At 41.4% G+C, this 27124-nt stretch overlaps 1 protein-coding gene across 5 annotated transcripts in view; it reads left to right on the forward strand.

Annotated features, from left to right (window-relative positions):
- The window catches only part of LYST (lysosomal trafficking regulator), a 197721-nt gene that overhangs the window by 12037 nt on the left and 158560 nt on the right, over positions 1–27124 (forward strand). For 4 of the 5 annotated variants that reach the window (XM_082640696.1, XM_082640699.1, XM_082640700.1 and 1 more), the window contains exon 1: positions 4639–4722. The exons of the other annotated variant lie outside the window; for it this stretch is intronic. The gene's annotated coding sequence lies outside the window, so the exon portion shown is untranslated. Of the gene's footprint in view, positions 1–4638; positions 4723–27124 lie in introns of those variants that run through there. 5 annotated transcript variants of the gene reach the window in all.

Below are 27124 nucleotides of genomic sequence, written 5' to 3' on the forward strand. Positions count from 1 at the left end.
CTTTCCAACTCTTGCTTTGAACTGGTCAAGTAATATTCTGTTCTGTGAACTTGCTGATACCGTGAACTGTTTCTTTGTTTTTCTGGTCTTCCAAATGAGCTAACATGAGATTTAGAGGGTTCTTATGAATTTTTAATCTGCTCTGATCCCCTGCGCTCTTGGCTTTTAAACAGGAATGGATAGCAAACATGCATTTCTTATGATAACATTTCTTAATTTCCTTCCACTTCTTAGCCTGTCTGTTGTATAGGATAGACTTAGTGTTCTCTTCCAAAATAAACAGCGCATGCAGCTCATAGCTCAAAGTTAAGCAGAAACTTGTTTACCACAGGAATATATTGGGAATTAAGACAGACAGATATCAACTATAAAAATAAGAAATGGCAAGCGAGAAAGTAGGACACTAAGACACACTCAGTATGAACTTTCCAAGCAAAGGAGGGAATATTTGGGTTGTTTTAACGCTTTTAGCTGGTTGAAAAGATCTTTCCACAAATTTTTTTTTTTTTTGCTGTTTACCAGTCTTTTAATGCAATGTCATGAGTTTTAAAGTAAAGTATACGTATTTGGGGGGATTCAAAATGTTATCAGTGATTTAGTACAGAAAAGTACATAAAAGAATCTTATTAAAACCTACTCTGGGGCTTCCCCGGTGGCGCAGTGGTTGAGAGTCCGCCTGCCGGTGCAGGGGACGCAGGTTCGTGCCCCGGTCTGGGAGAATCCCACGTGCCGCGGAGCGGCTGGGCCCGTGAGCCATGGCCGCTGAGCCTGCGTGTCCGGAGCCTGTGCTCCGCAACGGGAGAGGCCACAGCAGTGAGAGGCCTGTGTACCGAAAAAAAAAAAACAACCTACTCTGATAAGCTTTGCAAAAAAGAGTGGATGTTACTAGTAACCTAATGGAGACAATAATTATGAATCGACTTCTTCAATAAAGTTTCAAATAAAAGCATGTTTTTTAAAGATCCATATACATCCTAATAAAGTAAAGCACTCCAAAACTAAATTTATACAATTATAATTTTTTAATGTAGCAATTACTTGGTCTGTAGGCAAAGATGGACCATCTGTATAATTTTGACCATGTTACTGTTCCTGAAATGACAGCCCTGCATCCCCTCTGCCACTTCTTTACAAATCCATTTCTATGCCAGTGCAGTGCAGTAGTCATTAGAGTTGTCAAACTTCATCTCAACGTATGAATAACTTATTCTTTGGATATTTACTTGAATTTGAACAAAATCTTCTTAATTAAACTATTCATTCAAAAAATATTTACTGAGTGCTTACTATGTGCCAGGTACTGTTCTGGCACATGGGATACATCATAAACAGAGCAAGTGTTGCTGCCTTCATGGAGCTTATAGTCTAAATGCAGGAGACAATAAAAATAAACATAATAAATGGCTAAAATATGAATGTTTGAAGCTGATAGGTTCAATGAGAAAGATGATGTTTAGGATCACACAGTGTTGACTTCGGCACCAGAACCCAAGCTGACAGAAAACCCGTATGTTCTTTAATAAAACTATTTTGGGGGGTATATTAGTCTGCTAGGGTTGCCATAACAAAATACTACAGCCTAGGTGGCTTAAACAACAGAAATTTATTTTCTCATTGTTCTTGTGGCTGGGAGCCCCAGATCAAGGTACCAGTGGGGCTGGTTTCTGGTGAGACCTTTCTTCCTGGTTTGCAGACAGCCGCAGTCTCACTGTGTCCTCACATGGCCTTTCCTCTGTGCATGTCTGGAAAGCTCTGGTGATTCTTCCCCTTCTCATAAAGACACTAGTCCTATTGGATGAGCCCCCCACCCCCTTATGTCCTCTTTTAACCTTAATTAAAAGGCTGATTACCTCCTTTAAGGCTCTGTCTCCAGAGTCATGTGTGGGTTAGCGCTTCAACATATGAATGTGGTCAAGGGAGTGGGAATCAATTGCACTCGTAACAGATGGCATTTGTGACATGAGGGAGACTTAAGTATGGGGCCTAGGGCAGAGTCCCATCTTGTTCAGGTTTAAGGGCAGTGTTGAGGTAAACTTCATTGAGAAGATGAAATTTGAACAGACAGGAAGGAGGTAAAGGGGTTCTCTATGTGGCTATCTGGAGAAAAAGCATTGCAAACAAAGGGAACAGCCAGTGCAAAGGCCTTAGGACAGGAATGTATCTGGAATGTTTGGTAAACAGTAAAGACGCCAGTGTGCCTGTGGATGGCAGAGGAGGAAGAGATGAAGTTGTGAGGAGCTGGATGGTGCAGACTTCTGCAAGCCATTGTAAGGACTTTGGTTTTACCTGAGTGAAACGGGGAGCCATTGCAGGGTTTTGAGCAGAGGTGTGACATGGTCTGATTTACATATGCATGTAGTCATGAAATAAGTATTTTAACATATTTTGGTGAATTCAGTGTGAAATGATGCACATATACATTAACCACATCTTTTAAAACCTTGATTTTAGAATCTCCTTTTAGATTCTAATTTTAGAGTCAAATTATCTGGAGAATTGCCCACTTACAAAGTTTTCCAGTATGCGATAAATACATAAGTAGGGCTTCCTTCTAGATCTCTTATTACTTTTCTTTATTCTTTCTTCTGTTGCATGCGCTTGATTACACATTATTTTGTGTGTTCATTTGAAATATTTTAAACTAAGTTTTATCTAATATGTATACTTAATATCTACATTCTAAGATACTCGTGCACAGAGTCAATACTATGGTAGCTTGGTTAAAATACTTTGTAACTCAGATATGAAGAGAAAATAATAGTCACAAAAGACATTACTTTGTGCCTTTTACAAAAAAATAGTACTTTGAGGGCCGGTTGTGTACCATTGTCGTATAAAGTTTGTTTCGTTCTCTTTGACTTTAACGAAATCATGACCATCTATTATTTTCCGTTCAAGAGAAACAGAAACCGGCTTGTTACTTAACACTTCTATGGCTTATTTTTTCCATTAAAGAAAAAAAAGAGGTGTTTTTGAGATTAGTGTGTGAAAGTTGATGTATAAACAAGAGTAGGTTTGGTTATAGGTAAAACTGTGAAATATGTCAAGTTTGGCTTCCTCTGAGTTCAGGGAAATTCACCAAAGCATCTTGGGCACTTAGCACATAGTACCCAGCCCATAGTAGGTGCCCATTACATATTTAAGTGAATAACATCTCTTTCACTAACTTGCTGGGGACTTCATGTGTTGCCCATCCCTGGAGTATTCCAGTTTTACAAGATTGCTGTAGGAAGTGTGCGACCTCTGCACAAACGTATGAATTGCTAATAGTTGCACTTCAGATGTCAGTGGGGAGATATTTTAAAGTACAGGATCTTCCCCGAGAGCCCCTTCAAACCACATCACTGGGCACCTATTTACTTGGTTTGTCGTTGGGGGAGATGGAAGTTGCATTTGGTATACAGTCTTAGGATATAATATCCTGAATTATTTCTATTTCTTCATTCCTATGCAAAAATTACTGGAGTTGTTGATTCTAAAGCAGCTCCTGTCAATTAGTAAACCATTGCTTATACAGCTGACCCTTGAACAACAGGTATGAACAGCACGGGTCCACTCACAAACAAAATTTTTTCACTAAATCTGTTTTACAGTACTACACCATCTGAGGTTGGTTGAATCCATAGGTGGAAGGCTGATTATAAAGCCATATGCAGGATTTTTAACTAGCAGGGGGTCAGTGCCCCTAACAACTTCCCTCTTGTTCAGTGGTCAGCTGTACTTTGTATTAGGTAAGACTTGAACCCCCGACCCTCAGACCTCAAAGCCCAAGAGCTTTCCCAATACCTTTGACATTCCACCGCAAGGCTAGCCTCAGTGACTGGGTGGTGACGAGGGGTGTCCTCTAAAATGCCGAACTGCCGGCATCAGTAGTCTGTCAGCTGTGTGCTGGACCTGACAGTCAATGATGCAGCTAAAATATCCTTATATGTAACCTAGGGTTCCCGCCCTCTGGAGGCACTGCTGTTATAAGACATACAACGTTGACAGTGCACGCTGCCTACAACTGTGTTTTAAAAGGGCTAAGTTGAAACATACACCTTTGCTCTGAATTAATTCTAGGGCAGCTTCGTAAACCTCTTTCCGGTTTTGTAAGAAGCCTACAGTAACCTTTGTAAACTGTTTCTTTTTTTTCCAGCCCCAAAGGAAGGGCAGGGTTCCTCGCGGGTAACCCTTTCTCCCTCTCGCGACCCCTTCCCCATATTTCTTCTATCCCCATCCTCCGGAGCCACACAAGGGGGACGGGATGACAGTCGGTGTTGAACAGAGAGAGAGGACGCTGCGCACGTGTTTGGTGCTTTTCAAACTGTGCAGGCTCACCCTAGGGGACGATGCAGCCTCCTCGCAAGCCCCTTGAAGAGTGAGAACCGGGAGAGCCTCCCCCGCGCGGGGAGGAACCCCGCGGCCCCAGCCCAGTGGCTCTTCCCGCCCTCCTCCCTTCCTCATTGGCTCCCGTGCTCTACGTGTCACGCCTGCGACGCTGGCGCTGCCCTACCGGCGAGGGGCGGGGCTCGGGACGCATCCGGCGGGCAAGTGCGCAGGCGCAGGAGAGCGGGTCTGGGGCCGGACGGGGGGAGGGAGGGGGTGGTGTTCCCGGTTTCCTGGGTTACCTGAGGGGGCGGGGGTGGGGAGTTTGCGGCGGTGGTGGCAGGGGCAGCGGCTGCGACTCGGGATTTTCCCGGTGAGGCGGAGCGTGCGGCGGCGACGGCGGCCAGAGAGCAGGTAAAGGCGGCCCCCGGGCCCGGCGATGCCGACAGAGGGCCAGGGGTCCCGGACCCAATAGGTGGCCTGGAGGGAAGGCGGTTGGCGCGGGGGGCGGGTAGCAGTCAGCCCGGGATGGGGGTCGCGGCGGCCGGGCTGAGGGCGCGGGGGACTCGGCCCGACGCGCCGGCCCGGGCTTTCTGTCCGGCTCGTGCCCGGGCCGCCTCTGACAGCAGGTGAGCCGCGGGCAGGAGCACTGCCCGGCCTCTCCGAACCTTTGCGGTGGGCGCGCGCCCACCAGCCACTAACTTTATTTCCTGGCGCTTGGAGGGCGGAGGTCAAGCAGGCTGGCGGCGATTTGCTGCGATCTTGATTGTATTTATTATCATGTGCCGCGGCACAACGTGCACCCCGGCCGGGCCCACACTGGCAGGTTGACGGCTGGAGTTGACAGTTTCCTCGCCACCACCCTGCGGGTCGCTCTTTACGATCTTGCCCGGCGGTTGCTCGCCCACCTGTCATCTCCCCCGTGCGCCTTGGTCCGCTGCTTTTCTCCTGCCTGTAACACCCCTTGCCCGGGCGAGAGACTCTCCAGAGGATCCTCTGAGACATCTGCCGTCTGTCCCGGGCATCATTGGAGCCTTGGCTGAGATGCCCGTTGGCTTCTGGTGGGATTAAACTGTATGGGAAATAACCCAGGGAGACCCTGGCACCACAGTGTGGAGGCCAGCGGGTTGCTTAGTGGCGGAGTGGGTAAGCTCAGAGGCTTTAAAAAACGCTTCCTAGCTCTGAGTCTTACCAGGTTAAACAAAACAAAACATTCCCTATATGCTCAGCAGACCATACACACCCAGTGACAGCACTTCATAGTTGAGGTTGCTTTAAGCAGATAGAACATTTTAAGGGAGTTGAATCTTGTGTTGAATACATCGGTGTTGAATTCAGACCAGTGTTTCCTCGAATATTGAATTCAGTTTGCACTTTTCTTAGGGTTTGTTGAGAAGACTGATAGGACAAACTGAATTGGGCTTGTCTTCCTGGTGATCCTTGGCTATTCTGCTCTGTTACTTTAAACTTCCATACCCAGGAACCTTATGCTAATAAAGATGTTGACTCTGAGCTTTCATTTTGTAAATGTAGTTAATTAATACGGGGGATCTGTTTTAAAGAGCTTTGCAAGTAGCCAGCAACTTTTCTTTTCTGATAGCTCTTTGTTGTCATCCATATTGGTACTGCAAAGATTGGAGAATTTGAAGAAGGGGGGGAGCATAAGGAGAAAATGAGTTACTATATTATTTAATTTACATGAAAACAATTTGTAAACTATAAAATTGTATATGAATATAGTAAATATTTTTTGAGCACCTACAGTGTGCAATACAGTTTCCTAAACAGATAAATATCCCCTCCTACACGGAGCTTACATTAGTGGGGAATCGCAGATGATAAACAAAATATGTGCTATGTCACATGGTGTTAAGGACTATGGAGAAAAAGCAGGGAAGACGGAGAGACTTGCAGTTTTATTTTATTTTATTTTATTTTATTGAAGTATATTTTGATAGTTGATTTACAATGTTGTATTAATTTCTGCTATACAGCAAAGTGATTCAGTTATTTATATATATATATATACACACACACACATTCTTTTTTTAAAATATTCTTTTCCATTGTGGTTTATCATAGGATACTGAATATATTTCTCTGTGCTCTACAGTAGGACCTTGTTGTTTGTCCATTCCATATAATAGCTTACATCCGCTAATCCCAAACTCCCACTCCATGCCCTCCGCCTTGGCAACCACAAATCTGTCCTCTGTGAGACTTGCAGTTTTAACTAGAGGTAGCCAGGGAAGACTTCCAAGGGAAGATGACATTTGAGCCCAAGACCAAAGGGAAATGAGAGGGTGATCCATGCACCTCTCTGAGGGAAGAGTGTTCACGCAGAAAGAAAGGCACTTGCAAAAAGCTTAGAGGCAGGAGTGGACTGGGTACGTTTGAGGACAGCAGAGAGGCTGATTTGGCTGTGGTGGAGTAGGCAAAGTAAGAGTCGCAGAAATGAAGGAGAGCAGTAAGTGGGAATGGGGAATCAGATTGTGTAAGGACTTGGGCTTCCACTCTGAATGAGAAGGGGGCTCACACTTTTGAATAGAGAAGGGATATAATCAGACTTGCCTTTTTAAAGGGTCAGTCTGGTGGCTGGATGGAGAATAGATTTTGTCTGGGGTAGGGTGAGGGGTTGGGCAGAAGCAGGGATATCAATTCCAGGACACTTGCCGTAATCCAGGCCAGAGAGGATGTACCCTGGACCAGAGAGGAATTGGTGGAGTGGTTGATTTCTGGACAAATTGAGGGTAGGGTCAACAGGAGACTTAAAGGACACCAAAATTTTTGTCCTGAGCAAGTAGAAAGGTGGAGTAGACATATACCGAGATAAGGTTTATGAGAGGAGCAGTTTGGTGGGGAGAAGGTTAGGAGTTGGTTAGAAAATAATGAAATTAGACTCCAAGTGGAGATTAGTCGTAGTAGACACTAGTGACTTTGTATTGAAGACACTTTTTATGTTATCCTGACTATAACAGGGGTTTAATATTTTCAACCATGAACTCCCAACTTTTTTTCACGCTCATTTTCTTTTTAGCCATTTGGACCAGCCTAATCATTTTTTTTTTCACCAAATGTAGCTTTGCTTTTATTTGCTTGCACTTAGAGCATCTGTTTGTTAGTTTCATTTGCAGAGAAAGCCATATAATCCAGAATTTCAGAGTGTTGTATCTAACTTGAGCACCTTCATCTGATTAATCTTTTTCTCAATTGTATTTAGATGCCTGGCTTAAGTTCAAGAACTTTTTTTTAAGCCTCAGAAATCTTGTTATCAAATGTGGCTTCACTTGGCCATTTGCAAAATTACAATGGTAATGACCTATATTTTTAATACTTTACTAATAGTAATATACAGGGATTATCCTAATTCTTCTGTTTCATTAAAGATGGCTTGAGATAAATGGGCCATCACATATTAAATGGAGATCTTTTTCATCAAATTATGCAGTATTTGGAGCAATAGAATTTGACCTGTAAAACTTGTATGAAAAATATATCAAGCCCTTAGAATTTAAGGCTGCCCCTTACATTTTAAGAAACCAGGTAATATGGTAATATTTTTAAGTGGAGTTTTAACCTAAATATGTCATGAAAGTATATAAAAATCTGTTAGATAAATAGCTATAAACCGATCTTAGAGTTGATAGGGATGCTATATTCTCTTTGATACTACTTTCTTTTGCTATTGCTTCTCAGCAGTGTTTGTCCTGTGCCTCTTAATTCTCCTGACTTTGTTTTACAGTAATTGAGATATTTGGAAATTTTGAATGCTCTCCAAATCTAACTTCTGGGAAGAGGAAAACAAAAACAAAGAAAAATCTTATCCAATAATATGAAAGAGTAATGCTTAAAGTATAACCATTTTAATTAGCCAAGAAAGGAATCAAACAATTTTCCAAAGGACTAGTCATTATTCCATTCAAATGTGATTCTTTGAACTTGAAACTCAAGATAGACCAGGAAATAAGAGAACTTCTAGCCACTTGAGAAGAGTGGAAGAAGTAGATGAATGATAAGGTAGAGTCGTACACATACTTGTACAACTACTGCCACTTGTCTTTAAAAAGTAAAGAGAATAGAAGATTTTTGCCAGAAACCTGAAGAATTGCATATTTTAAATTAAAAAATGTGTGGGGAGGTGAAGCCCAGAAGCTATGCATTAAACATCTTGACACTGACTGATTCCTAGAAAAATTGTAGACCAGATTGCCAAACAGATGCTTTGTGATTTGTGATTAGGAAAAAAAGCACTGATTACTAAGATGCAGAGTTGGTTTTTAAAGAACACGTCATATTACGCTAACCTCATGCTCACTTTGCCAAAGATATAATAATTTTAAATAATCTTTGTAAGCACCTCACATCTTACAGAGTGCATTCCCATTTATCATCTCATTTAACCCTCACGTCGTCCCCCCTGTGAAGTACTGTTAGGTGAGGAGGGCCTCAACAGTAAGAGTCCTGGGGAGACACAAAACGGACAGATATGGGAGATTTTAGAAAGGACTTGCTTAGATATGGGGGAAAGTTGAGGGAGGAGTCAAAGTGGGCTTTAAGGATTCTAGATTGTCCGAGGGAATGGTGATGCTGGTAATTGATCTTAATTCTAAAAATACAAATGGGGCTTCCCTGGTGGCGCAGTGGTTAAGAATCCACCTGCCAATGCAGGGGACATGAGTTTGAGCCCTGGTCCAAAAAGGTCCCACGTGCTGCGGAGCAACTAAGCCCGTGCACCACAACCACTGAGCCTGCACCCTAGAGCCCGCGAGCCACAACTACTGAGCCTGTGTGCCACAACTGCTGAAGCCCACGCGCCTAGAGCCCATGCTCCGCAACAAGAGAAGCCACCGCAGTGAGAAGCCTGTGCACCACAATGAAGAGTAGCCCCCGCTCACTGCAACTAGAGAAAGTCCATGCGCAGCAACAAAGACCCAATGCAGCCAAAAATAAATAAATAAATTCATAAAAAGAAAGAAAGAAAGAAAGAAAGAAGTGGAGGAGTAGATGGGGAGATGTGAAATTCATCAGTTCACATCAGTTTGGTGGAAGTAGCTGTTTTCTTTCTTGGAACTGAATCTGGAATGAGTCACATATAATTAAAAATTTTAACATATGTAGGTCTGGAGCTCAGGAGAGAAGTCTGAACCAAATAAAAAGAGTCTTCATTCAGTAAATATATTCTTTCAAATACTTTGGTAAAGAAGGGAGGACAGTGGGTAGAAGCTTGAGTGGGGAGGTGTGATCAGGGAAGGTTTGTTTTTCTTTAAAAATGGAAGAGATAAGGATACTTTAGTGGACTGAAGGAAGGGGGCCATTGAAGAGGTGAGAAAATTGAAGTCACAAGAGAAGGAAGGTAATTAGACATAATCTCAGAGGAAGTGGAAGGATTGGGAACAGGAGCACAGGTGAAAGGGTTATCCTGAAGAAAAGCAGTGATGCATATTCCTTTAAAAAAAAGAAAAGGAAATAGGGAGTAGATACAGATACAGATTTATAGATAAATATCCAGGATGGCATCAGTTGTCTCTGTGAAGCAAGGTTATCTGCTGAGATTGAGAAGGAAGAGCGTGGATCGGTGTAATTTTGAGGGGGAAAGAAAACTTACCATTGTGATTGGAAAACGGCCTTGACCAGGGACCAGTGACCTAACTGCTGATACTGTTTAACACCCCTGCAATCACAAATGTAGGAAGAGGCCGTCAGTGCTGAAGCAGTTTTCTCCAGCAGCTCCCCATAACAGAGCAGAAGGCAAATAGGCTGAACCTGGAAGGGGATTGGAAGGGAAGGTAGGATGGAGGGCTTGGGCCGGGGTGCTGTGAAGTCAGGGGACTGCGGGTGGTAGTGAGGTGGTCGATTGGAGGGCTGAACCTTAGGTATCCTGCTTGATTAAGGAAGAAAGCGAAGCCAAGACAGGGCTGATGAATGTGGAGAATGAAGAGGATGAAGAATCCCAGTGAGTAAGCTGTAGGATTAATGGAAGTGAAGGAGAACTAGAGACAGAAAAATGCGATGTGAGAGTCCTAAATTTAAGATTCTGGAGTTGGAGCAATTGCAGGTGATGATAAGGGCCGAAGTACGACCGATGGTGGTGAGTAGCTAAGATCAATAGTGCTAATTACAGCAACAGTGATATTGATAAAAGCTACTGTCTATTGAGTACTCTACACTGGTCACGATACCGAATGCTTCCCGTAGGTTATCATATTTGTTTTTCACAGCCATCCTGTGAGGTACCTATTAGGAGCTCCATTTTACAGATGAGGAAACGGGGGGCTCAGTGAGGTTAAGTAAGTTTCCCCAAGGCACACAGGAAGTACCTGACTCTTTCTAGCCCCATAGCCCTTATGCCCAGCTATTGGAACCATGCCGGCCTTCTGCAAAGTACGGGTCACTGAAGGAAAGGAAGTCAGAATGCTCTAAATCCTAGTGTGTTGGCATTAATTTTTCTTATGGATAGTGAAGCCCCTGGAACAGCAGATCTTGTGTGCAGAGGAAGATAGGAGTTGTATGACAAAATTCTCAGTAAACGGAGATGAATGACTCAAAGGTCAGTCGTGTTAACTTTAAATATGGTTATAATATAACATTAAAAGTGGATGAAACGGGATAATAATAATGTGCAAATCACCTTGGGAAACCAGGATAGTATTGACTTGTCCTCTGGCCTGGGATCTGGGTGTGTATAGGGGTTTATTAAGAGGAGGAGATGAAGTGATCTTCCTGTGTGAAGGGAGAGGATATAGGGAAGTTTCTTAGCAACAGAACTAGGGATCCTAACAGTAAGGGAGTAAAGAATTCAGGGGTAGGGGGAGGACTCATCTAGCTGTGCATGAAACATCAGAAAGGATGGTGGCAGGTAGGGTGATTATCTAATGTATTGACCAAACAGGTGTTATTTCAAAAATGAAAAAAATGTCATTAATAATTACTCTGGGACAAGAAGCATAAACTAGGACTGTCCTGGGCAAATAGAGATGTTTAATCATATCAGTCATGGGTAACCAGAGAACCTGTCGCCCTGGAAAGGGGTTGTGGATGTTGAGAAGGAATGAATTGAGCCTTAAATTTGAGGGATGTGAATGGAGCTTACTAGCCTAAGATTATTCTCTAGCCCCATAATACTGCTCCAAAATGCTCTGGGCATGCCTTCTTCTATAAGGGTCTGAAGGAAGCTATGAATTCATCTCTAGATGAAAATTTGGAGGCCATTAATATATAGATGGTACCTGAAACTTTAGAAGTGGATGATATTGTCACAGAACACAAAGGGAAGTGAGGCAGAGGGGAAAATGCAGAGGCTCACCTACATGAAGGAGCTGGCAAAGAAGCATCCAGCCAAGGAGACAGAAGGAGTTGTCGGAGGGGCAGGAAGAAAACCAAAAGAGATTTGTCATCTTCCAAGTCAAGAGGGAAGAGAGATTTAAGAAGTGAGTGATTGGGACTTCCCTGGTGGTCCAGTGGTTAAGACTCCGTGCTCCCAATGCAGGGGGCCTGGGTTCGATCCCTGGTCAGGGAACTAGATCCCTCACGCACGCCGCAACTAAGAAGACCGTGTGCCACAACTAAGACCCAGCGCAGCCTAGATAAATAAACAAATATGAAAGAAAAAAGAAGTGAATGATTAATAGTCTCATATGCTTCATGTTCCTCAGAGAGGTCAAATGAGATAAGGACTGTTGGATTGCTCTTGACCTGAGTAGTTCTGGTAGAGCAGTGTGGGCAAAAGCCAGACTGCAGTGCACAGAGGGGTGGAGGGGAAGTGAGAAGACTACTTCCAGTGCAGATTACCCTGAGTAATCTTGAAAGAGGAAGGTGTCAACATGATTTTTTTTTTTTAAATGTAGGCAGTGAAGAAGCCAAAGGAGATGAGGGGCTAAAAACTGAGGAGATGGAAGTCCAAGCTGTGCCTCCTGATATTGTCTAGTCAGTAATTTTGTAGTAATCAAAAGAGTGAAAGTAAGAGGAAGAAACATTTTAGATCAAGAAAGACAAAATTCATAATGACTATAATTTGTCAGAAGCTGGAATGGTTGGGGAGTGTTTATTGAAGGGATCAAAGTCCTAATTTGGGTGAAATATTGGAAAGTGACATCTAGGTGTGGACTAACTGTAGGAGTCTGTTTTTTCCACTACTTTTTTTTTAAGACTTTTATTTTTATTTAATATTTATTTATTTATTTGGCTGTGCCGGGTCTTAGTTGTGGCATGAGGGATCTTTAGTTGCGGCACACAGGATCTTTAGTTGTAGCATGCAGGATCTTTAGTTGTGGCATGCAGGATCTTTAGTTGCAGCATGTGGGATCCAGTTCCCTGACCAGGGATCGAACCCGGGCCCCCTGCATTGGCAGCGTGGAGTCTTGACCACTGGACCACCAGGGAAGTCCCTTTTCCTCTACTTTTAAGCCTGTTTTTTTGGAATGGTTTAACCATGTTCCACCCCCAAGATTGTTGTTGGGATGGGTTTGCTGTTTTCTAGGGATTTGTCCTTATACTCCTTCTTTTTAAAAGTTAATTGTGTCTTTGTACATTGGAAATATTTTCTGGTTAAATATATTTAAATTTTCTGTTGTGGTAGCATTTGACTCTTGGCTGAATTCACTGCTCTTGGTAATTTCTGTTTAGCAAAAGTGAATTCCAATCTATATGCTTGTTTTATATTATGAACTTTTAAAGAGCAATAATAGTATATTAATTTTTTCCTTTCTCTTCCCTCTTTAAAATTGCTCTGATCAAAATGTGATTTGCTGCAGTGGAATTCTTATTAAGTTTTGTAGTTCACTTGTCTTGGTTCCTTAGATGGAAGAGTAATAGTCGCAATTGCAGAGATATTATCTCAACAGTATAATTATTATACAAAGTTTAGATGAGTATAAAATTAAAACAATGGTGAGAATGATTTCCTCCTTTATTATAACTATGTGCTTTATTCGAAAGGCCAACAAAACATGTTTATCAGTTCATAAAGTGCATTCATTGTTATTGCTTCTGGGTATTCTTTCATTGAAGTACAAAATTCAGTGTATCCTCACCAATGGTAAAAGGAGGTTTTACTGCTGTGAATTGTAGGACAGCTGTTTATATTCATCAGCTCACTCTTATACTGCTTTTTGATATTTGCTTATCTGAACCTTTAATGCACTATGACTTTATTTTTATTTTAGTCTATTAAAGATTAAAATCCTTTGCCATTTTCTGGATTTCCTCTTAATGATGCTTCCAAAGACAGTAATGCTGATAACTGTTCTTGCTTTTCTGTTAGCTTTATTTAAATATTTTGGAGAATATTTCTAAAGTCATACGTTCTGCACTACTGAAATACATTTATTTTTTTCTACACATTTTTTAAAAATGAAATCTCAAAAAAAATCTCATTGGTTTTGACAAAACCTGATTACATACAATTTAAGGAAACATTTAGAATTTGTAATTTTAATCCTAAATTAATCTTGATGTTTACTATTACTGTATGACTATTACTATATTGCTATTTTCTGACTGTTGTACTGTCACAAAAGTCCATAGCCTAAAAAATGTTTAGAGATCATCTACTTTTGTTTCTGTTTAAATATGTATAAGAACAATGGGGATCAGAAAGGTTAAGCACTTTGCCTGAGATGCTGAAGAGTTTGAGGCAAAACAGAAAACCAAAAGTCTCTTGACTTTTAGTCTAGTATTCTTTCTCCTATACCACCAACTTCTTGAACATTTTAATGCATTTTGAGAAAGTAATCCCATAGCCAAAAGATGCCTTATACAGCAAGGAAAACAGAGGCATTTGGTTTCTAGTGTGTAGTTTATTTATAACTTTAACCATTTTCTTTGCACGTGTCTACATATAGATCACAGTGATAGAAACTAGATTGTAATGATACCAGTGTGGTCGAAAAAAATATTAAGTGTAGGTTGAATTTGAAATGCATTCGCTCAGGAAGTGTTTAGTACATATTCCTGTTTTATTTCTGTTCTCCTTCACTCCCAACCCCTGTGCCTTTCTTTCCTGCTGTCTATCCATCTTCATGAATGGTTAGAGAACAATAGATGAAACAACTGGATCTCAGTTTGGTCTCACTGTTATTTTTCTTGATGTGAAATGTTTTGTAACAGTAAACACATTTGACTATAATTGCCTCAACTAAATCTTTTTCTTTAGAAGGGAAGCGAATTTTCATTGTGTCTGTAAGAATTACAGAGGAATGAGGAAACTAGTACTATGTACATTTGCAAGGGGTCTTTAAAGCTTGTAAATATCTATGTTCAGTATTTCTAAAACTTACTTTGCAGACTCTTTTACCGTATGCAAAGTATATATTAAAAGCTGTTGATCATTATGATGTTGCTCTATAAATTATTTTTTATTTTTTCATTTCACATTTAGGATAAGGCTCCAAGATGTTTTTTAGTGTTTCTTTGGGAGGTATGGAAAACCATCATGTCTACTACTGATTTGAAAGAACTTTGAAACTGTAAACTCTGAATTATACTCTTTAACATAGGAAGAATGAACATCCAAGATTTTATTGCTGAAGTTTTTTGTTTTTAATATCAAAAGATTTTGGTAAAGTTTTTAGGTGTTTCTGTAGCACTTTCCTTAATACATCAAATTCTTGCTGTGGAATGGAGAAAGACTTTTGTAAACGTGCCTGTTTATTTCTCCATGCTTTAGCTGTGGGAATATTTCCTAAAGGAATTTGAATAACAAAATGCTTCCTATAAAAGTTAGTATTAAATTAATTGGTTTTTATTTATTGAGCTCTTCCCATTTGTGACAGTGTGTCAGGCACAAATGATTTTTTTTAAACAAATAAGACCTGATTTCCCTTCTTAAGGAAAGTAAAATCTAGCTTTGAAAGAAACAATATAATTCTGTAATACAATGTGGTGAGTCCTAGGATTAAGGCATGTAGAAAAGTAATTGGGAATTAATGGGAATTTCTGTAGCAGCAGCAACATGATTTAAAAGAAAACAACAGCAACAACAGTGAAATAGTGTTGAGAAAGTGTGTACCCTTAGGAGGAGTTATGGGGTAGTACAGTGTGTTTTGGGATGTGTTGAGAGATTAAAAAGGTTAGATGGGGGAGGGAATCCCATAGCATGATAATAAGGAGTCCGAATCTTCTTCCCTAGGAATTGGAGTGTCATTTATGATTTTTAAGGAATGTGGCTGACATTTTTAGCAGTTGTAGAATTTGAAGTGAATGGAAAATAGACCAGACAGGGTGACCAAATAAGAGATTGCTGGTATGGCAAGAGAGAGATGAGGGCCGGAGAATGCTTAAGCCTAAGTTTAGAGGGGAAGGACCAGACTCAAGATGATGATCATAATAGCTACTAATTATTGATCTTGCGACAATCTGCCAGGCCCAGCGCTGTCTCATTTAGTTTTAATATTCACAACAACTTAAGGTGCCCTTAGGAACTCAGTTTTATAGATAAGAAACTGAGACTTAGAGGAAGTCAAGTACCCAGGGTCATAGAGACAGCAAGTAACAGATGCAGAGGTGAACCAGCAAGCTGTCAAGAGGAAGAATTGACTAGGCCCTGGATGAAGTGCTATTCTGTTTTTGTTTTTGTTTTTTTCTTTTTCCCAGAGTGACTGGGTAGAGGCCATTAACTGAAATAGGAATGAGGAAGGAAGAGCTGGTTTGATGGAGGGTAGGAGTCACTGTTTTGGAGAATAGACGTTTGTATACAGAGTACAGAGAGATGGCCTGGGTCTGAATCCTGCCTCTGACACTTGAAGCTCTGTGACCTTGAGCAGTTACCTAACCTCATGTGCTTCAGTTTCCAACACGTGACAAGTAGGGATATATCAATATTTGTACTTACGAGATTGTTATGAGGATTAAACCAGCCACTCTAGGAGAGCGCTTACAGAAGTGCCTGCTGTGTAGTAGTTAATCTTGGTAGGTGTTAGGTGTATCATCATCATTATCATTCTGTGAAAATCTAGAGATCTATTATGAAGATGGATGAACTATTCAGTATAAAACTTCTAGCACAATTCCTTCTAGTAGGGATGTAAAGCCAGGGGAGATGCTTTACCTGGATGGGCCTTCAGAGTTCCTTTTAGTGCAGCCTTGCTATAACCACAATGTCTCAGAATTTCCATTCTTTTATGGTGCTCAGGATCAAACACAGGTTCTTCTGAGTTATCTGGTTGCCCAATTTGTTTGGTTTAGAGAAAATGAACTGCTTGTTGAAGGGCTTAAGTTTGATACATTTTGGTGTGACTTCCTCAGAATTTCTTTTAAAATTCTGCCTTGCTACACTGTGCCTGGGTTTCCTTTATTTCCTGGCCAGTTTTGTCGTACAAGGAGGCAGGATGACCTCTCCTCTCTGGGCCAAGCACAGGTTTCAAAGCAGCTGTGAAGGAAAGCAAGAACCAAGACTTCACCGGTTTGGGGAAGGGGAGGGAAACAGACAGTGGTATTTGTTAGCTCCCTGAAATGTGAAAAAAATAGTATGTACACTTTTCTGGAGCCATTGCTTTCTTAGATTTTGACCCTTCCCCCGCCAGATCATTTTATTGAGTTTTATTTGAACAACCTACACAATTCTACATAATTTGGAAATATTTCATTCAACACATTTTTGTACTTTGACTTAGCCTAAATGCATAATACAGAATAAAAGTAGGAACAGTATAAACATTTTCTTCCACATTTACTAGTTAAGGATTATTATGGTCCTATATATATATTTTTAAGCTTCTCAAAACATTTTTTTTTTTTTTTTTTTTTTTTTTGCGGTACGCGGGCCTCTCACTGCTGTGGCCTCTCCCATTGTGGAGCACAGGCTCCGGATGCGCAGGCCCAGCGGCCATGGCTCACGGGCCCAGCCACTCCACGGTATGTGGGATCTTCCCGGACCGGGGCACGAACCCGTGTCCCCTGCATCGGCAGGCGGACTCTCAACGACTGCGCCACCAGGGAAGCCCTCAAAACATTTTTACATTTTCTGCTTTTCCCAGTAAGACCTAAGTTGTACAAACAGGTGTAAAATTCTGAACCATCAGGGCATGAAGCGTGACCTCATGTGGTCCAAGTCCTTTCCGCTCTCCTTTCCACGTGTTTTGAAGTTGTGTCCCAGCCGGTGCAATGCTTTCTTCCATGACATATCAGCCATAGGCAGCAAGAGCGCTTGGAGATGTGGGGACAGTGGGGAAGGCACGTGTGCCAGGAGCAGCGAGCTCCCACACCAGCTGAGAGCACTTCAGAAACAGCCTCAGCAGGTGGGTGCACAGAGAAGGAAGGTCATGGCTGTTCCAGCTTCCTTGCACTCGGCTGGCAGGCCTGGGCTACTTTCTAAGGTGAGAAAGACCTAGGGGCTCCCAAGGAAAATGAGCAGTTAAGAACCATTCACAACCAAGCAGTGATTTCAAGTGAGATTAAAAGTTCTCTAATTATCATTTTCTATTGGAGAATGGAGGAGCAAAATCAAGAAGAGGGTTGAATCACCTTTCATTCTTCCATTTTCGTCATTCATTTGATGGTTCTTGGCTTTGATACAGCAGAAATAAAAACAAAAAGGCTTCAAACCAACCTATCACCTGGGTCCAGGCTACTGCATACAAAACTCTCCCAAGGACTGAGATAAAATAACTTTTTCCCCCAAGCCCTGAAGAAGTCCTGTTTTGGTTAGGGAAATTTGTTGAAAGCTACAGCCAGCTGAGAAGCCATTGGCAACAGAGACAGAAAGCAGTGCATGTATACTTATTTCATTCAATTGTAAACTGACAAGGTAAAGAGAATAAAAATCCTACTGTTTATGTAATAGAACCCTATTAAGTGGTTTTAGGAAGGGACTAGAACTTAGGTAGCAATCTACTTTGCAGAGACTCCTGGGCATTCGTCATTCGTGCATTTATTTCTGGCAGAGTCCAGTTGGACACAACCTTTCTCCCCATCCCGCCCTAGACCCTTTGGAATTGACTGCATCAAACATTCTGTACTGCGAAGTCCCTTTAGAGTTTATATGAAAAGCCAAACCTAAAGAGAAAAGAATCCTTACACCTTCTCTCCACTGAATCATCAGTGTGAAGAAAACTCAGTCAGCTTAGAATATACCAAATAACATTCCAAAGAAAGGAGTATGACCCAGCAAACCAAAATGACCAGTCTCCTGCCCCCTCCCATGGTGCACCCCATCACACTGTAGTTATTTTCTTATCCTCGGTGGCTTGCTTGATGGCCGCCTATAGTCCTATATTTTTAATATGGAACACCTAGGTCAGAGCCAACTTTTACCCCTCTTGTGTTGCAATCCTGGTTAGAGCTGAAGGTGTTACTTCTTGTTAAAATGTAAGTACTTCTTTCGAGGAGGAGCAGAATTTTCTTTTTCTCAGGTCACTTCTTGATGTAAATGAGAAATGGGGAAACATATGGAAAAAGATATCATGAACCTGTAGAAGACTAGCGTGGCAGGATATATTGCCTGGAGGACAGATAGACAGGCAGGGTTACTGCCTAATTACAGTTGCACTTAGTGCCAGACCTAATCACTAAAATGCTCGGACAGGTAGCATTCTAAAAGACATAGCTGGGCTGTGAGAAGTCTCTCAAAAATTTCATGCAGTATTAGGAAGAACAGGATCTGAAGACCCAGGTGTGAAGCCCTATGACTTTTGGGAAATCTCTTAACCTCCATCTGCCTTAGGGTTCTTATCTATAAAATTCTGAGGAGGTACTAAGATCATTTAACTCTCTGTGTGTTGATTCTCTAATAGATTTTCATTCTCAAATAATTCATAAAATGTAAGCTCCATGGCAGTTTTCCTTTACTGGCAGTCAACTTGTTACTTACTTCAGTGTTAGTTGAAAAAACTTTAAGGATGGCAGTTACTTCTTATAAATGGTTGTGTTCCAAAGGTTCATGTCTAAGATAGTTATTCAGACTGTAAACGATTTGCCCTTATAGACATCATGATATGAGGTATTTATATCCATAAGGCTGTTTAATCTACAGTATACCTGAAAGTGGCGTTGTGAGAGAACCCCGGGAAGAAGGTTTGGGGAGGTGCTGCGATTACCTCATCAAGCTTAACTGGCCTACGGTTTGCCTCACATGTTGCTACCCTACTTTCGGAGCCCTTTCCCCAGACCGTCAGAGAGCCACCTCAGATGGCTTGGCTGTGCGGGAACACCTTCTCCCCTTGCCTGACAGGGTACTGGGCGGGGTGGGAGTGGGGCGGTGCGGCCAGCTGTGTTGCTAGCAGTCCAAATTGGAACTGTCAATTCAGTTCCCCAGGGGGTCTGGGGGAGTTACTCAAGACTCTGTAGAGTCTGGCGGAGTTCAAAGCCTTAATGACATTTTTTTCATGATACCACATTAGTATCTAAGGAGCTGGAGTCCACAGTCCAAACTTCATAAGGATGTGTGTGTGACATCCTGACTTCCAATCAGATATTCTTTAAAGCAGAATTCAGAAAATCAAGTTCAGTGTTTGTCAAGAAGGGCCTGAGCTCTAAACAACTGCTATAGTCTAAAACAACTGTTATAATTTCTGTTGAAGTTATTGATTAAATGGAAGTTGAACATCCTCCTCAAGTATGGTGAATTATCAGTAATTATGGGATTGTGCGAAAAAGATTTATCTTATTGCTAAAGTGGTTTTTAACAGATCTCTGATTCAGCTATTTAATTTAGAGCTTTGTTAAAGTGTCACATCCTTTCCTAACTCTCATTTTATTTATTTTTGTGATGTGGACCATTTTGAAAGTCCTTATTGAATTGGTTACAATATTGCTTCTGTTTTATGTTTTGTTTCATTTTTTTTGGCCCCGAGGCATGTGAGATCTTAGCTCCCCAACCAGGGATCAAACCCGCACCCCCTGCATTGGAAGGCGAAGTCTTAACCACTGGACTGCCAGGGAAGTCCCCCCTAACTCTCATTTTAAATTTCAAGAATTTTATAAAAATAAGCCCACAAAATATATTGTAATTTTTCATATTCAATGACTATCAAATTTTACTTCAATTTTCTCAAGAGAATATTTGTTATCTACTATAATATAGGTTGTAAAGATGCTTATATTAATAAAATATACATAATAAAATGGATAAGCAACAAGGGTATATTGTACAGCACAGGAAAATATAATTTTGTAATAACTTTAAATGGAGAATAATCTATAAAAATATTAAATCACTGCTGTACACCTGAAACTAATATAATGTTGTAAATCAACTATACTTCAATTGAAAAAAAAGAAAACAAGCTACTTGCAAGAAGAAAAAAATTTTTGGTATGTAAATAGTATCCTAATAAACTTTCTGTCTTAAGTCTGTAGTTGGGAATCATTCTGATGGTTATTACTTAACATATGTAGTATGACCAAAAAGTTACAGAGTAAAGCCTAGATTAACAGACATTTGCTTGCTTAAATGTTGTATAATTTAATTCAACCAATATGCCTTAACTAGCTTATTCGTTAAAGAGAATTCTGTTAATCTGAACAAGCTCAGTTCATAGTATCTTCTCCCCTCTCCCACACAAGTTTCCTGTATTTCAAACATATGACTCTGTGTTGTGGTTACAGAAGTGTGTAGGGAGAGATTTTTTTTTTTTTTTTTTTTTTCATTACGCGGGCCTCTCACTGCTGTGGCCTCTCCCATTGCGGAGCACAGGCTCCGGACGCGCAGGCCCAGCGGCCATGACTCACGGGCCTAGCCGCTCCGCGGCATGTGGGATCCTCCCGGACTGGGGCACGAATCCATGTCCCCTGCATCGGCAGGCGGACTCTCAACCACTGCGCCACCAGGGAAGCCCGAGAGAGATTTTTCAATCTTGTTTCCTGGTGTACAGATTGCAAACTAGTGGACTTGAGTAAAGGTTCTGGGTAACATTTAGAGATAGCATTTGGTGTTAAGGAAACTTCTTTGCCCACTGTCTAATTTGTAATTGACCTGACAGAAGAAAGGCTGTGTCTTCTAAACTTGGGTTATTTTAGTTCTCGTTAATTAGCTCCAAAAATATCGTATAACTCCCAAGACAACTGTCATGGGATCTTGAACCTGTTGGCTTCAGTTTTTGTCACCTATAGAATGTGGGGTTGGAGAATATGATGTCTAAAGTTTCTGCCATTGTGCAAATGTACGCTTCTAACTTATTCATGTTTATTCCTTTATTCGTGTCATTTATGAAATTGTATAAATAGTGTTATCATTTTTCTCCTCCTAAGTTTTTTTGATTTTTAGTAATGTGTTGCAAAGAATGTGTGAGATCTTTGGGAAAGTCATTAATTAGTCTCTAATCAATATATATTGAACTGTGGAGAGATGGGATTTAGCATAGCTAAGAGTCCATATGAACCAACCCTTATTTTCATGAAGGCTGCTTCAAATCGTAACAGATTCTGATTCAACAGAATTCATTGAGTACTAATTATTCTGTGCATTATTTTGTTTAAGCCTCACAATAATCCTGTGATTTGTAGTACTCTCCTCCTTTTTGGTACATAGTACATTTCTGAAAAATATTCTTTCTAATGGTAATTTCTGTAATACTGTTGTAATTAACCGATTTAGGCAAGTACATAGTATTATTTTAAAAGACAATTTACCAGGATTTTTGGCATTTGATATAAGATTAGGAATTGAGTCCTTCAGGTGGCACTGCTTTGTTTTGTTTTGTTTTGCGGTACGCGGGCCTCTCACTGCTGCGGCCTCTCCCGTTGCGGAGCACAGGCTCCGGACGCACAGGCTCAGCGGCCATGGCCCACGGGCCCAGCCGCTCCACGGCATGTGGGATCCTCCCGACCGAGGCACGAACCCACGTCCCCCGCATCGGCAGGCGGACTCCCAACCACTGCGCCACCAGGGAAGCCCATCAGGTGGCACTGTTTGATGAGAAAAAAATACGCTTTTTAATCAGGCTATAAGAATAAACTTCATTGTTATAATCTTTTTTTCTTGTCTTCTTCCTTTTACTTCTTGTTTTCTGTAGAAGTCACAAGGTAGGGAAAAGATAAAAAATGCAGGTACCCTCTGCTTTTATTTTCAGTGTTTCCTTGGAAACTACATCATCATAAAGCAGAACATTAACATTTCCATGCTAACTGGTCTGTGAGGAAAGGTTGTAGTGATCTTTTCTTCCTCCAGATGGCACTCTCTGTTGGAACATGTTCAGCTAGTGCCAAGCATTTAAAATAGAACTACATACAACATATTCCAAGAATGTTTACTGATATCATATAATATCCAAAGATCCACATAGCAACTCTATGGGATAGACATTTTATGGAAAAGGAAGCCAAACTCCACACACCTCTGTGTGACTGGCTAGTAATTGCTTGATTCCAAATCTGCTGCCTTTGTTTTCACCACTGTCACAGTGCTGACAATCTGACTATTCAGAACAGATTCAGAAACTAACAAAAATAGAATGAGTAATCAGACTCGTAAATATTTATTGAATAAGTAATAAATATTGGTTGAATTAATGAATGGATGAATTAGTGAAAAAATGAACTGTAGCACAATGGACTCCACCCTTCTTATCACCATGGCCACTTGTTATTTGACAGTTCTTGAGAAGGAAACTTGGTGACCTTTGGAGTACTTCTTGCCGTATTGTTGAGCTTGAGTTTTTTTTTTTTTTAGTTTATTTATTTACGGCTTTGTTGGATCTTCGTTGTGCGCGGGCTTTTCTCTAGTTGCGGCGAGCGGGGGCTACTCGTCGTTGCGGTGCACGGGCTTCTCATTGCGGTGGCTTCTCTTGTTGCCGAGCACAGGCTCTAGGCGCGCGGGCTTCAGTAGTTGTGGCTTGCGGGCCCTAGAGCACAGGCTGAGTAGTTGTGGCGCATGGGCTTAGTTGCTCCGTGGCATGTGGGATCTTCCCAGACTAGGGATTGAACCCGTGTCCCCTGCACTGGCTGGCGGATTCTTAACCACTGTGCCACCAGGGAAGTCCTGTTGAGCTTGAGATTTTATCTTCAATGGTAAATGTAATATCATTGGTTGCACTGATTAAAACACAGAAGTGACAAGGTCTTTTCAAATGCCGAAAGGTGAAGAATGTATGTAGTAATGGCTTGGTGTAGGGGCAGGTGTAGTCATTCTATATATCAAGAAAATAAGTGTTTGAAAATCCACAAGACTGAGGGTGAAAGCTTAATTCTGTGATCTTTTGGATAATAGGTTGTAGAAATTAATCACAGAAGCAGATCAGAGCTAAAATATCAAAGTCAGCTATCCAAATGTCTGTGGGAAGTCTCACTCAATATAGCAAAACTTACGTTGTCAACTGTTTCATTTCCAGAAGGTAAAGGAAATAATCGGGGAGCTGATACCCTGAGCTTAATATTGACCCACTGTGAGTGCTTAGTTAGACAGTGAACATAATGGGAATCCTGAGAGAAAAGTCATGTCATTCATTCAACAAATTCCACAAATGATTGCCTTCTCTGTGCCACGTGCTATTCTAGATGCTGTAGATTTAGCAGTAAATGCAACAGAAAAATTCCCTGTCATCAAGGAGCTTTCAAGAGCTTATAGTGATCTGTTGTCCAGAAAACTAGCTTCATGGTTACTTAGCTACAGTGACCTTTCACTTCACCTCAGACACTGACTTGCAGGGTCACACTCTGGATGTTGTCATCATCTGGAAATGCTTGCTTCAAAAATCTGCGAATTCCATGGCCTTCCCTGGTGACGCAGTCGTTGAGAGTCTGCCTGCCGATGCAGGGGACACGGGTTCGTGCCCCGGTCCGGGAAGATCCCACATGCCGAGGAGCAGCTAGGCCCGTGAGCCATGGCCTCCTGAGCCTCTCCGCAACAGGAGAGGCCACAACAGTGAGAGGCCTGCGTACCGCAAAAGAAAAAAAAAATCTGCGAATTCCAGTACCTTCCGTAGCACATTCTCTGTTCTTCTCTCTCATAGGGATTGATTATCTGTGTGTCAACATTTGCCTGGCGTCTTTCTCTTCCCTACCCAGCCTGTACACATTTTGACCATATGGATTGTTCTTTCTCCTGTACCCCTGATTCCCTTCCACTTATGCTTCTGCTGCCTCCACCCACCAAAACCCTCATTTCAAGACCAGTGATACAATCTGTATTCTCTCCTTAGATCCAAGCAGCTGAATGCTGCTGGAGAATCTCAAATAGCTGAGGAAATTGACACCATCAGAAATTCACATTTACAAGCCCATCAATAAATCCTTTTATTTATCCTTGGTCACTATTCTCTCCATCCTTGTTTTCCTGCTGCTCATTTTGCTTTTTGATACCAAACTTATTGGAATTCTTCCAAGGACTTGACTTGAGCCTCTCTTCCTGTCTGTAATGCCTTTCTTCTCTCCTTTTCTCCCTTTACCTGTTCTCCTTTTTCTTGAAGATTATCTCCTTCATGAAGCTTCCCCGACTCCTCAGGTTGGGTTCAGTGCTCCTTACCAGTATGCGGTACCCTGAGTGTTGGTTTGCCTTTGCCACCATAACGTGATCTTCCTGAGGGTCAGAGGCTGGGACTGCTTTCACAGTTCGTATTCTTAGTGCCCGGCACAAAGGGAGTGTTTAGTAAATGATAGCTAAATGAATAAATAATAAACAGGAAGAAGAATATGAAGCCAAGCTGGAATATAGAGAATTGGAAATACAGAGTTCCTAAATTTCAAAGAAAAGATAGGTAAGGTGCCATGGATACAGTTTCTAGAAGGGAAAGTGGTTGTAAGATGACCATAGACTGGTCTTTATGGAACAATTGGAAATAATATGTGAAGAAAGGTAGAGGTAAAGTGGCCAAATGAACTCAGATTTAAAAATAATGTGCAGAAGAAGGAAAGAAGGATATGAAACAAATAACAAAAACAAAATTATTTATATACAAAAGAGGAACACAAACCTCTGAAAATAATGAGCTGAGGTTTTGAAAAAGGTTAAGGCTGACCCTTTTACATTTTATATATAGAAGATGAAAACAACAGGCAAATAATAGATTCTTCCTTGAAACAAACTGACCCTATAATCAGATACAGAGAGTAAATGAAACTTCTCAACTTCTGTTTTCTTTCTGTCTTCTCTGATATGAAGAACAATCTACACACAGACTAATAAGCGTAGAAGTAAGAAGAATAATAGAAAATTTAAGCCCAAGAGTGAGGAGGAGATTGTATCAGAATCTCTGGTTGCTCTAAATGAATTCACATCTCAGGTTCAGGTTCTGAGAAAATTTGTTAATGTCATTGCTGAACTGGTAATCTTTGAGTTATTATGGTAGATTTGAAAAATTTCAGAAGACTGTGGAGGAATAAAGTTCCAAAATTATAAAAAAGAATGTAGATTCCATAGATTTTAGTGAATTTGAAGTTACCTTCACAAAAGATTCTAGCGATCATTTTAAAAGATTTGCAGACGTTTACAGAAGGGCAGTAAAGGTTAAGGGGATTCTCTAAAACTAATTCATGCAGATCACCCAGTTTCTACTTTTGATGGGGATGTACAGATACACATCAGGAGAGTGCTGCAGCTGTAACATACATAGATTTCCGCGAGGTGTTTGACATCATCTGTTCTATTATTCTGTTCTTGGGGACACGATGGAGAGTGGGACTATAGTATGGGTACAGTTACTGAACAGAGGAACTTGATCTTAGTTACTAACTGGCAGCCGTGTGGGAAATCTCTTAGGGGCTGCAGTTTTGACCCTGTTCCACTCATCAGATTAAAACACCTCCCACTTCTGACTCTCAGCTGGTAAACTTGTGGTTTATGTCACTGAGAGGATAGAAGCCTCCAAATCTTGGTCCTCCCACCGCCAGATACCCGAGTCTTCTTGCATCTGTACTCATGCACTCTGTCATGCTTCTTACTCCATCGGATGAACTGTCACTGTTCCTAACACTTGCACATTGGATCCTCTTCATTTTGCCCCCTCATTGGCCCTGGTATTATCTCCTCATTCTAGTTTTTCATCTATTTTCCTTTCTCTGTTGGAGAAACATGCTGTACAAACATGCTATGATATCTCAGCTTACAAACATGCTGTTATATCTTTTTTCTTAAAAAAAAAAGAAAAAGCCAACAACAATTCCCCTATCCAATATCCCTTTCAAGCTACCACCCATTTCCTTGCTACCCTTTTGGGCAGAGCTTCTCTAAGGAGTTTTCTAAACCCCTTGTCTCCATTTCTTCACCACTCTTTGACACGGTTGTCTGTAACTTGAGTGTTGTTAAATCCAGCGGTCAGTTCCCAGTTTCCATCTTACTCAACCTCTCAGCGATATTTGACACAGTTGATCAATCTTTCCTGTTTCAAGTTTTCCTCCCCTGGTTTCTGGGAAGGACCACTCCTGATTTTTTTTTCCCACCTCACATGTTATTTCTTCCTGGTCTCCTATGCTGGAACCTCCCTGAGTCAGTGGTGTTAACCCCAGGGCTCAGTCCTAGAACCTCTTCTCTGCCCCACTTACACTCATTCTCTGGGTCCCCACTGTTCAATACTGTAGCCACTAGGCACAGTCTCCATCATTGCAGGAAGTTCTGCCAGACAGCACTGCTCTGGGTTGTTTCATCCATCTGGTCTCATTAAACTGCATCTATATGCCGATAACTCCCAAACTGACTCACCAGTCCCAGCCTCCCACCAGTTTGGTATATCCAGCTGCCTGCTTGATATCTTTTACTTGCTTCCTGAGAGACCTGTCAAACTTGACATAGCTAAAGGCGAACTTTATTTTCCCTCCCAACTAGTCTTACCTATCCGTGAACTGCGCTATTCCGTCTCTTTTTTTTTGGGGGGGGAGTGAGCAAGGAAAGGAGGGTGGGCAGGAAGGAGGCTTCCATTCCTCACGAGAGACAGTTCCAGAGGAACACTCCCGT

This window comes from Mesoplodon mirus, assembly GCF_964341445.2.
Source record: "Mesoplodon mirus genome assembly, chromosome: 2".
NCBI classification, from domain to species: domain Eukaryota; kingdom Metazoa; phylum Chordata; class Mammalia; order Artiodactyla; family Ziphiidae; genus Mesoplodon; species Mesoplodon mirus.